At 42.2% G+C, this 12,330-nt stretch overlaps 7 non-coding genes across 7 annotated transcripts; 4 read left to right on the forward strand and 3 right to left on the reverse strand.

Annotated features, from left to right (window-relative positions):
* Positions 1-277: 277 nt before the first annotated feature.
* Positions 278-349, forward strand: trnag-gcc (transfer RNA glycine (anticodon GCC)). Its single transcript has one exon. It is a non-coding gene; the product is annotated as a tRNA-Gly (tRNA).
* Positions 350-1,458: 1,109 nt separating this feature from the next.
* Positions 1,459-1,530, forward strand: trnag-gcc (transfer RNA glycine (anticodon GCC)). The gene has a single exon. It is a non-coding gene; the product is annotated as a tRNA-Gly (tRNA).
* A 754-nt stretch (positions 1,531-2,284) lies between these two features.
* Positions 2,285-2,356, reverse strand: trnae-cuc (transfer RNA glutamic acid (anticodon CUC)). Its single transcript has one exon. It is a non-coding gene; the product is annotated as a tRNA-Glu (tRNA).
* Positions 2,357-2,637: 281 nt separating this feature from the next.
* trnag-gcc (transfer RNA glycine (anticodon GCC)) lies at positions 2,638-2,709 on the forward strand. Its single transcript has one exon. It is a non-coding gene; the product is annotated as a tRNA-Gly (tRNA).
* Positions 2,710-3,463: 754 nt separating this feature from the next.
* Positions 3,464-3,535, reverse strand: trnae-cuc (transfer RNA glutamic acid (anticodon CUC)). Its single transcript has one exon. It is a non-coding gene; the product is annotated as a tRNA-Glu (tRNA).
* Positions 3,536-3,816: 281 nt separating this feature from the next.
* Positions 3,817-3,888, forward strand: trnag-gcc (transfer RNA glycine (anticodon GCC)). The gene has a single exon. It is a non-coding gene; the product is annotated as a tRNA-Gly (tRNA).
* Positions 3,889-4,643: 755 nt separating this feature from the next.
* On the reverse strand, positions 4,644-4,715 carry trnae-cuc (transfer RNA glutamic acid (anticodon CUC)). Its single transcript has one exon. It is a non-coding gene; the product is annotated as a tRNA-Glu (tRNA).
* Positions 4,716-12,330: the final 7,615 nt, after the last annotated feature.

Genomic DNA, 12,330 nt, shown 5'->3' on the forward strand with positions numbered 1-12,330 from the left:
AAGCAGTGCACACGGTACAGGTTGCAAGACTGTGGTAAACTCATTCCTAACTGGCAAATTAATTGGCACAGTGCATTGTACTGAAGTTGTGAACATTTTAGCCTTAGATGAAAGCAATTGTGCGCATCTGGAGAATGAATCCAAGCAAGCACAAGTTTCACGCTTTAGACTTCTCTCTTATTTCAGGGAGAAATAGAAAGATTCCTGAGTAAGAGTGAGTGTGTCATAGCCCTGCAAGAAAAACAGTTGATAGATGACTAAATAAGGGTCTGTCAGGGCATTGGTGGTATAGCGGAGAGAATAGCTGCTTGCCAAGCAGTTGACCCGGGTTCGATTCCCGGCCAATGCATTCTCTGCTCCTTGAATAATCAGCTTTCAAATGTACCTTGCTATCTCTACCTCTGCTCAGAATATGGGTGGCTTGTAGGGGAAACACAGTCTCCAGCTTAATGCACTCTAGCAACTCTTCAACCAAGGAAGCATTTCTTGCTATGACTCTTCAGTTAAAGTGATGGTCTGTTTTCTCATGTGCATTCTAAGTTCCTCCTCTACAAAGCAAGTGGGGAAGATTAGATTCCACAGTGCCGTACGACACAAAAAACGGGCCTCCCTCAAACTCAATCCAAGACGGATGGACAGCCAGCACCTGCCAGATCACCAAATGGTCCAAGTCCGCGGACAAAAACATTTTGTCCGACAATAGACCATGAAATTTCTCTTTTTCCGTATCATTCGTGGATGCCCATGTCATTTAATGACAAATAGCATTTGTCTTTGCTGCTCAAAATGTTATTAAGCACCGTGTTACACATCAAAGTATCAGAAAAACTTGATCATTCTTTTAGTTTTTAAAAGCCACAATGGTCCTAGAGCTGCTGGAAAGAGTTAAGCGAGCCCTTCTCTAAAGAGAAGTAGTAAATCTGCTGGCTGTAAAGCGTTATTTCAAATCAAGTGGTGCGCATAGGATGACTCCTTACAAACCAACGTCCTATTGAATTTGTGACAGGGCTCGATTAAATTGACATTCTTGTCATGTCATTGGAAAACAACAGCAGAAATGTCTTTGGTTTACGCTACTAACAGTGCCAAAACTTGGTTCCCTCATTCCCTGACCGGGAATCAAACCCGGGCCGCGGCGGTGAGAGCGTCAAATCCTAGCCACTAGACCATCAGGGACCCGAAAGCAGTGCACATGGTACAGGTTGCAAGACTGTGGTAAACTCATTCCTGACTGGCAAATTAATTGGCATAGTGCATTGTACTGAAGTTGTGAACATTTTAGCCTTAGATGAAAGCAATTGTGCGCATCTGGAGAATGAATCCAAGCAAGCACAAGTTTCACGCTTTAGACTTCTCTCTTATTTCAGGGAGAAATAGAAAGATTCCTGAGTAAGAGTGAGTGTGTCATAGCCCTGCAAGAAAAACAGTTGATAGATGACTAAATAAGGGTCTGTCAGGGCATTGGTGGTATAGTGGAGAGAATAGCTGCTTGCCAAGCAGTTGACCCGGGTTCGATTCCCGGCCAATGCATACTCTGCACCTTGTATAATCAGCTTTCAAATGTACCTTGCTACCTCTACCTCTGTTCAGACAATGGGTGGCTTGTAGGGAAAACACAGTCTCAAGCTAATGCACTCTAGCAACTCTTCAACCAAGGAAGCATTTTTTGCTATGACTCTTCAGTTAAAGTGATGGTCTGTTTTCTCATGTGCATTCTAAGTTCCTCCTCTACAAAGCAAGTGGGGAAGATTAGATTCCACAGTGCCGTACGACACAAAAAACGGGCCTCCCTCAAACTCGATCCAAGACGGATGGACGGCCAGCACCTGCCAGATCACCAAATGGTCCAAGTCCGCGGACAAAAACATTTTGTCCGACAATAGACCATGAAATTTCTCTTTTTCCGTATCATTCGTGGATGCCCATGTCATTTAATGACAAATAGCATTTGTCTTTGCTGCTCAAAATGTTATTAAGCACCGTGTTACACATCAAAGTATCAGAAAAACTTGATCATTCTTTTAGTTTTTAAAAGCCACAATGGTCCTAGAGCTGCTGGAAAGAGTTAAGCGAGCCCTTCTCTAAAGAGAAGTAGTAAATCTGCTGGCTGTAAAGTGTTATTTCAAATCAAGTGGTGCGCATAGGATGACTCGTTACAAACCAACGTCCTATTGAATTTGTGACAGGGCTCGATTAAATTGACATTCTTGTCATGTCATTGGAAAACAACAGCAGAAATGTCTTTGGTTTACGCTACTAACAGTGCCAAAACCTAGTTCCCTCATTCCCTGACCGGGAATCGAACCCGGGCCGCGGCGGTGAGAGCGCCGAATCCTAGCCACTAGACCATCAGGGACCCAAAAGCAGTGCACACGGTACAGGTTGCAAGACTGTGGTAAACTCTTCCTAACTGGCAAATTAATTGGCACAGTGCATTGTACTGAAGTTGTGAACATTTTAGCCTTAGATGAAAGCAATTGTGCGCATCTGGAGAATGAATCCAAGCAAGCACAAGTTTCACGCTTTAGACTTCTCTCTTATTTCAGGGAGAAATAGAAAGATTCCTGAGTAAGAGTGAGTGTGTCATAGCCCTGCAAGAAAAACAGTTGATAGATGACTAAATAAGGGTCTGTCAGGGCATTGGTGGTATAGTGGAGAGAATAGCTGCTTGCCAAGCAGTTGACCCGGGTTCGATTCCCGGCCAATGCATACTCTGCACCTTGTATAATCAGCTTTCAAATGTACCTTGCTACCTCTACCTCTGTTCAGACAATGGGTGGCTTGTAGGGAAAACACAGTCTCAAGCTAATGCACTCTAGCAACTCTTCAACCAAGGAAGCATTTTTTGCTATGACTCTTCAGTTAAAGTGATGGTCTGTTTTCTCATGTGCATTCTAAGTTCCTCCTCTACAAAGCAAGTGGGGAAGATTAGATTCCACAGTGCCGTACGACACAAAAAACGGGCCTCCCTCAAACTCGATCCAAGACGGATGGACGGCCAGCACCTGCCAGATCACCAAATGGTCCAAGTCCGCGGACAAAAACATTTTGTCCGACAATAGACCATGAAATTTCTCTTTTTCCGTATCATTCGTGGATGCCCATGTCATTTAATGACAAATAGCATTTGTCTTTGCTGCTCAAAATGTTATTAAGCACCGTGTTACACATCAAAGTATCAGAAAAACTTGATCATTCTTTTAGTTTTTAAAAGCCACAATGGTCCTAGAGCTGCTGGAAAGAGTTAAGCGAGCCCTTCTCTAAAGAGAAGTAGTAAATCTGCTGGCTGTAAAGTGTTATTTCAAATCAAGTGGTGCGCATAGGATGACTCCTTACAAACCAACGTCCTATTGAATTTGTGACAGGGCTCGATTAAATTGACATTCTTGTCATGTCATTGGAAAACAACAGCAGAAATGTCTTTGGTTTACGCTACTAACAGTGCCAAAACCTAGTTCCCTCATTCCCTGACCGGGAATCGAACCCGGGCCGCGGCGGTGAGAGCGCCGAATCCTAGCCACTAGACCATCAGGGACCCAAAAGCAGTGCACACGGTACAGGTTGCAAGACTGTGGTAAACTCTTCCTAACTGGCAAATTAATTGGCACAGTGCATTGTACTGAAGTTGTGAACATTTTAGCCTTAGATGAAAGCAATTGTGCGCATCTGGAGAATGAATCCAAGCAAGCACAAGTTTCACGCTTTAGACTTCTCTCTTATTTCAGGGAGAAATAGAAAGATTCCTGAGTAAGAGTGAGTGTGTCATAGCCCTGCAAGTAAAACAGTTGATAGATGACTAAATAAGGGTCTGTCAGGGCATTGGTGGTATAGTGGAGAGAATAGCTGCTTGCCAAGCAGTTGACCTGGGTTCGATTCCCAGCCAATGCATTCTCTGCTCCTTGTATAATTAGCTTTCAAATGTACCTTGCTATCTCTACCTCTGCTCAGAATATGGGTGGCTTGTAGGGGAAACACAGTCTCCAGCTTAATGCACTCTAGCAACTCTTCAACCAAGGAAGCATTTCTTGCTATGACTCTTCAGTTAAAGTGATGGTCTGTTTTCTCATGTGCATTCTAAGTTCCTCCTCTACAAAGCAAGTGGGGAAGATTAGATTCCACAGTGCCGTACGACACAAAAAACGGGCCTCCCTCAAACTCGATCCAAGACGGATGGACGGCCAGCACCTGCCAGATCACCAAATGGTCCAAGTCCGCGTACAAAAACATTTTGTCCGACAATAGACCATGAAATTTCTCTTTTTCCGTATCATTCGTGGATGCCCATGTCATTTAATGACAAATAGCATTTGTCTTTGCTGCTCAAAATGTTATTAAGCACCATGTTACACATCAAAGTATCAGAAAAACTTGATCATTCTTTTAGTTTTTAAAAGCCACAATGGTCCTAGAGCTGCTGGAAAGAGTTAAGCGAGCCCTTCTCTAAAGAGAAGTAGTAAATCTGCTGGCTGTAAAGTGTTATTTCAAATCAAGTGGTGCGCATAGGATGACTCCTTACAAACCAACGTCCTATTGAATTTGTGACAGGGCTCGATTAAATTGACATTCTTGTCATGTCATTGGAAAACAACAGCAGAAATGTCTTTGGTTTACGCTACACACAGTGCCAAAACTTGGTTCCCTCATTCCCTGACCGGGAATCAAACCCGGGCCGCGGCGGTGAGAGCGCCAAATCCTAGCCACTAGACCATCAGGGACCCGAAAGCAGTGCACACGGTACAGGTTGCAAGACTGTGGTAAACTCATTCCTGACTGGCAAATTAATTGGCATAGTGCATTGTACTGAAGTTGTGAACATTTTAGCCTTAGATGAAAGCAATTGTGCGCATCTGGAGAATGAATCCAAGCAAGCACAAGTTTCACGCTTTAGACTTCTCTCTTATTTCAGGGAGAAATAGAAAGATTCCTGAGTAAGAGTGAGTGTGTCATAGCCCTGCAAGAAAAACAGTTGATAGATGACTAAATAAGGGTCTGTCAGGGCATTGGTGGTATAGTGGAGAGAATAGCTGCTTGCCAAGCAGTTGACCGGGGTTCGATTCCCGGCCAATGCATTCTCTGCTCCTTGTATAATCAGCTTTCAAATGTACCTTGCTATCTCTACCTCTGCTCAGACAATGGGTGACTCGTAGGGGAAACACAGTCTCCAGCTTAATGCACTCTAGCAACTCTTCAACCAAGGAAGCATGTTTTGCTATGACTCTTCAGTTGCTTCACTGCTGCTCAATTTCAGCCATTTTCACAGTCATGATGGATGACAGAGTTCCATTCAGAGCCAACTTATTCCTGGTCTTAGTTTTATTGAGCCCCACCATGGAAAAAACCCTCTCTGCATCAGCATTTCAGGGCGGCAGAACTAATACCAGTTTGGCAATTGTAGATATCCTTGGGAATCTGCTCACACCTTTGAAAATAATTAACCACGGAAGCCTAATTACACTCCTACATATTTTTCATTTTTCATTAAGTTGCTCATGTCAAAGGGTGTGTGCTGAATATTTAGGCCTATTACTCCAACGAACACTTTAATCGGCAGGTCTTTTACAAAGAGTAGGAAAACTATGGTAACTAATAAAAGATTAAAATAAATGAAGATATGACCTGCTGATGATTCTGACGGTTCTCTTCCACCTCCAGCTCGTTTACAACTTCTGGACGCATTCAGAGCATAATAGTTGCATTCATGGTACGCGTGCTTGCAGCTGAAAGCTATTTCAGACCTCACCCGGCAACAAGAAATTCTGTTTTCTGATTGGCTGAGAAATTCCATTTTGTGATTTGCCGATGGGTTGCCAAATCAAGACAGCTGTACCAGAGCTATAGTTCTGAGCTGTACAAGCGTACAGTAACATGCCAGTGATTCGTTTATAGTATAGGCCATTAGAATTTCTGTGCGACGAAGTTGATCATTTCTCAGCGTGAGAAATGGCATGTGTGGCGTGTGAGCGTGTGAACTTGTTGAAATGCGTGTGTCTCACGCTCATTGCGTGAGACTTGAGAGCCCTGATAAAGTATTTTTATGAGCCCTGGATAGAAGCATTTTTGAACAGGGAAACATAACATCCTGTATTAATGTTAAGACCTTTATTTTATAAGCAAGACAGGAAGTGGTTCTGTGGTTGACCTGGAAGTGAAGGTGAGGATTAAAGGTTAAAGGAGCCAGCCAATGTTGAACGCCACGTGTGGTTCTTTTGTTTTCTTCAGTAAATAAAGTCAAGACGACCCTCTGTTACATTTTTAACTTTTTTATTAATTCATCTATAAAATACACGGCTTACATCATCTTATATACATTTTAAAGGCGCATTTTTACTTTTTATAATATTAAGGGGCTTTGGTAAAGGAAAGAAAATCTTTATGAAATACAAAAAATCTGGGTTTTACATTCATATATTTACATTTATGTATGAAATATTTTCTGAATAATACTATGTTATTGACCAGAAAGTCCCATTCACTATTAACCATCATAAGACCATAAATAATGTCTTTTAGGGAGAAGGGTTGGAGACGGATCCCCGTGTGCAGCCAGTCATGTACATCAATCCAGAATGTTGAAAACATACAATGAAAAAACAAGTGATCAGAAGTTTCATCCTCTCCACAAAACACACATCCATCCGATTCACAACCAAATCTCCGTCTCAGTAGCTCTCCGGATGGATATACACCATTTAGGATTTTAAAGTGAATTTCTTTTACTTTGGGATTAATGGGGAATTTTAAATATTTAGAACGCAACGAATATATGTCTTCTTTGGAGAAACTTTGTTTAATGGAGTTACGAAATGACAATAAAGGGTGCGTGACGTCATCAAATATCTTTCTAATTGTTTTTATTAGGAATCTTAATAGTCTTAAAATGACAATTTCCAACAAAGAAGAAGTGGAACATTAGGAGTGATGTCAGTGGAATTGGAAACAATCCCTTGAATTAAATGTAAAGTAGGTTTAGGGATGGCTTTTATTATGGATACAAAGAAGTTTCGATTGATGATCAGATTATATTTGAGGCAAAAATGTTCATATGTCTACGTGACTTCCGCATTCCTTTCTTTCTTTGGAAGTCTGTGGGGGTGTCGCTGTCCAAGATGGCGGCCCCACGGCTCGTCAGCGCCAATAGACAGTAGCGGTACTATATAAGTAAGCCTATTATGAATATTAAAATACGCTGAATCAAGTGTCCCGTATCATGCCTACATATGACGTTTGCAGGAAAAAAAAATCCGGTGAAAATCAGTTTAATATTCAGCGAGTTATGATTGATTAAATGCGCTGACACTTCATTGCGCCAGCCAGCCAGATTACACTGAGTGGAGCTGATGACCGGTCCAAGATGGCGGCCCCACGGCTCGTCTGCGCCAATAGACAGTAGTGGTCGATGCGGCGTCTATTCTTTACATGTCTATGTGTCTGTGCCATCTGCACTGCTCTTCATTCTGTACACCGATGAGTGCAGATCAACACACTCCAACTGTCACTTGGTTCAGTTTGCTGACGATACAGTTCGCCTGTCCCTCCTGTCCGGCCCCTCCCTCCATCATGGACCCGCTCTTCAGCAGTTCATAGAGTGGTGTGACTCTTCCTGCCTGGAGCTGAATGTCAGCAAAACTAAGGAGATGGTGGTGACCTTCTCTACAGCCAAAGGGAACTGGCGGCGGCTGTCCCCACTATGATCCACGGTCCTCCGGTCGAGACAGTTGAGGAATAATTTTGTTTATGATGGTTATTTTGAAGGGGAAAAACAGTTGAGAATGCTAATTTATTTTATTTTGTACTAGCTTAGCATTTACAAATTATTTTTCTAAATAATTGGTTAGGAGAATGCCATGATATAGAATTATACCTTTTAGGTTCTGCACCAAAAGCGGCGTTTGCACTTTCTCTACTTTTTTAAAGTGGTGGGGACAAATCTGCTCATCAGACAAAGTGCCGGGGACGCGTCCCCACCGCATTAACACGTTTTATTTTTTTTTGAGGTCTTTTGTGCCTTTAATGGATAGGAAAGTTCAGACAGACAGGAAGCAGGGGCCGAGAGAGGGGGAACGCACATGACACTGACGTGATGAAGGAAGGTGAAATGCTGTTTCAAAAAGCCTTTCCTTTCAAGATACTTTTAATAATTTGAGGAACTAATGTTAGCTAAACCTTGGTCCAGCGCAGTGTTGGCCAGGGCTAGCGAGCTAAGCTAACGTTAGCTAGCTAGACAACTTCGCTAGGTAGCTAGAGGCCAAAGTCAACCACATAAAACAAACAAAAAAAATCGCTAAAATCATTAAAAAAGAGAACGTTTTACCGAAACTTAACTTACCGTAGAAAGAAGAGACTTGGAAGACAAGTGTGACTGCAGTCTGAGTGCTGACTCTGAGTGTAAATCCAGAGTGATTCTCAGAACGACGGAGTTCTTTCACTATCAGGAAAGAACTGCAGGGGAAGTTCATTTTGATCAATTCTGAGTAAAATGAATAGTAACCCCTGTTAATTTACACCAACACTAAAAAGAAATAACACTGACACATTTGCTGCGCAGTGAAGCACTCGGGATGGGTGTCACTGTGGGCCCCTCCTCTCTCGCTTGGGAGTGTGAAGGGTGTGACAGAGATTTGGTCTGAAGGTCTCCATGGTAACCTCGGTTCTAATACGTCACAAAGAGCTCACAACATATGTGATGATAATGCCTCAACGACACACGTCAATGCACGTCAATGTAAAACACGTGCATGCCACGTGATTTATACGTCATAACACATCATTGAAGTCAGAGGCGAAAGTTTATAAATAGGACCCAGAGATATCAACAGCTTTGTGTTGGGAGGTTGTGGCTCCCCTCCCTCAGGGAGCAGGTTGAGAGGCTGATGGCAGATGGGCGTTGAGTCTCGGCTGCCAGGACAGCAGTCAGGCTCTTTCCATGCGTACAGTATGAGGCTGTGGCTGGAAGCGTCTGCTCCGCACTCGCAAGTCAGGCTTGTGTTGTGGACAGGAGCCCCCGGAATTGGTTGCGTCTTGGTCTCGGTCCTCTCATGTCCTTCTGGTCCCTGAGTACGTCTTTTGTGTTAATTCCAAACACAATCATCTGAGGCTACAGCAGTGCCCGCTGTCACTGCCGTGCATTATTAGCCTCCATCACAACAGCTGGTCTCACTTTTCCATGGCAAGGAAACGAAACCAAATCATCACGGGTCCAACACATCACTTGTCCACTTCACTAGTGGGACCTGCTAGTAGGTTTTAAAGGGGGAAAAACTGAGATCGGGTTTAAGTATTAAGTTAACCTGCTGAGTCTTGGAAATAACTCTAAAATAATTTTACTCCTCGGCAGGAAAATCTCTGCAGCTCTCTCATCCAGAGGATCTACAATCATGCATGTGTTTGTAACATAGCAGAGGGTGTATTCTTACTAAAGTCAAGCATATTGCCTTTTGCGCACTCTGAGATGTTTAAAGCTCAGATTAATATCAGAGCTGAGATTTAGAAACACGTGGAACATTCTGTATTTCCTCTTCTGTCTGTTGAGGAGCTGCTAAATATCAATGGTTCAGTATTTGTAGCACATGCGCGTGCACGTAAACACCTTCACTTATAATATCGTGCGCTCATAAATTCACAAACACTTACACAGGCGTGCACACACACACACACACACTCACACACTCACAACGGCCTACAACCACCACACGCGGGCAAACTCGTGTGTTGGTGTGTGTTCCTGCAGATCTTTCAGTCAAACCTGCAGCTGATTGGTAAGATAAGAAAGCTGGGAAAGCCTTGGCAAAATAAAAGAACGTTAATTTCTAAATTTTATAAAGTGTACTCAGGAAAAAAGTTTTAGTGTATTTCTAAAATATACCCTGTATGTCACAGCCTGTGGGTTTTTGCTTCCATTTGTCATATTTGGTCATTTTGATTTCAGGAATCTGGGTTAGTTCAGTTTGGCTCGTGCTGGATCTCTGTTTCGTGTCCTTTTGTCTTCTTCCATTTACTCAGTTATACTCTTGTTTTCTGCTCAGCCTGTAAAACTGGCTTAAGTTAGCCAAAGACCACCACCTGTCCTGTGTTAATCATCAGCCTCCTCAATATGAATGCTCTCAGTTTCCTTTTTTCATAGCCAGACCCTCATTGTTGTTGTTCCCTTCTTGTGAGTTTGTTGTCAGTTTTGTGTTCCAGCTCTGCTCGATGTCTAGTTTTGTCTGAAGTTTTCATTTTTGGTGATTTCCTGTTTTGCATTAAAAGTACGCATTTGTCATACTGTCCCGTGATTTAGTACAACAAATAGATCTTTCGAGAGTATAAATCATGTTATTATGTACTGTAAGAGTACCTCTGTTGTGAGAGCAGTAAACTTTAAGGTAACTACTAGTTATGTTTAGGTTTTATTTTGTACTGTAGCTATACATACTGTGAGCTACACCACAGCTGACTGCTTATACCTCATTATATAGTCATATACTGTATACATAGACCACTTTGGTATTGCCCTTGAGTATAATCCAGGGTTTTATACCTGAAGCTGTGCCATAAATCCACTATCAGTGGACTACACATACGAATTCACAGACCGACTTGGAATTATTAGGAAGTTTATTTCTAAGAGTTCTGTGTTGAAGCAGTGCTGCACACTTAGAAGACGGTACATTGGGTTTAATTCATTTTCATTTTCAATTCATTTTTATTTATATAGCGCCAAATACAACAATTTCATCTCAAGGCACTTAGATAATAAAGTCCAATTCAAGCCAATTGGAATTCAATTAATTGTAATCATAATTATTCAAAAAATAATCCAATTTGTTCATACAGAGCCAATTCAAAAACAATTTCCTAGCTAAGGAAACCAACAGATTGCACTGAAAACTTTTTGTTTTTCGGTCCAATCTCCCGTCCTGAGCGTGCCTGAGACGACTGTGGAGAGAAACGACTCCCTTTTAACAGGAAGAAACCTCTGGCAGAACCAGACTCAGGAAGGGTGGCCATCCGCCTCGACCAGCTGGGGTTTGAGAAGACAGAAAGGGGGGGGGGGGCACTGTAACACCATTCAAAGGATATCTGTTGGAACAGGGAAACATGAGTTAATGACCACAATAATGTCACATATACATAAAGAGAGTAAAGTGAGGAAAGGTGTGACAGATGAGGCCCCCCAGCAGTCTAGGCCTATAGCAGCTTAACTATGGGATGTTTCAGGATCACCTGAGCCATCCCTAACAATAAGCTTTATAAAAAAGGAAAGTTTTAAGCCTGGTCTTAAAAGTGGAAAGGGTGTCTGCTTCCCGGACATTTACTGGCAGCTTATTCCACAGAGAGAGGGGCCTGATAACTGAAGGCTCTGCCTCCCATTCTACTTTTAGAAACTCTGGGAACCTCAAGTAAACCTGCAGTTTGGGAACGAAGTGCTCTGTTAGGAAAATATCTTACAATGAGATCTTTAAGATATGATGGAGCTCGGTCATTAAGAGCTTTATATGTTAGGAGAAGAATCTTAAATTCTATTCTGAATTTAACAGGGAGCCAATGAAGAGAAGCTAAAACTGGAGAAATATGATCTCTCCTGTTAGTTCTCGTCAGAACTCTGGCTGCAGCATTTTGGATCAGCTGAAGGCTTTTCAGAGAATATGTGGGACAGCCCAATAATAAAGAATTACAGTAGTCCAATCTTGAAGTAACAAATGCATGGCCTAGTTTTTCTGCATCACTCTGAGACAAGATGTTCCTGATTTTAACAATATTACGAAGATGAAAGAAGGCAGTCCTAGAAACCTGTTTTATATGCGAGTCAAATGATAAGTTCTGGTCAAAAATAACTCCAAGGTTCCTCACTGTAGAACTAGAAGCCAAGGAAATACCATCTAGAGTAACTATATAGCTAGACAATTTCTCCCTGAAGCGCTCAGGTCCAAAGATAACGACTTCAGTTTTGTCTGAATTTAGCAGCAGACAGTTCTGAGTCATCCAGGTCTTTATGTCTTTAAGACATGCTTGTAGTCTGACCAACCTATTGGGTTCATCTGGTTTTATAGATACATCCTTGAACAGTCTGGTTGGGATTGGGTCTAAAACACAAGTTGATGGTTTAGAAGAGACTATTGCTGTTGTTAGTTCAGAGAGATCAACTGGGCAGAAGCCGTCTAAATATAAATCAGGTTCTAAAGATACTTCTAAAGCTGCTGTACTTGATGATACATCACTGATAATAGTGGGAAGGACTCCATCAATCTTCTCTCTGATAGAAACAATTTTATTGATAAAGAAGCTCATGAAATCATCACTGCTGAGAGTTAAAGGAATAACTGGCTCAACAGAGCTCGGACTCTTAGTCAG

The sequence above is a fragment of the Odontesthes bonariensis genome, chromosome 8, assembly GCF_027942865.1.
Source record: "Odontesthes bonariensis isolate fOdoBon6 chromosome 8, fOdoBon6.hap1, whole genome shotgun sequence".
Classification (NCBI taxonomy): Eukaryota; Metazoa; Chordata; class Actinopteri; order Atheriniformes; family Atherinopsidae; genus Odontesthes; species Odontesthes bonariensis.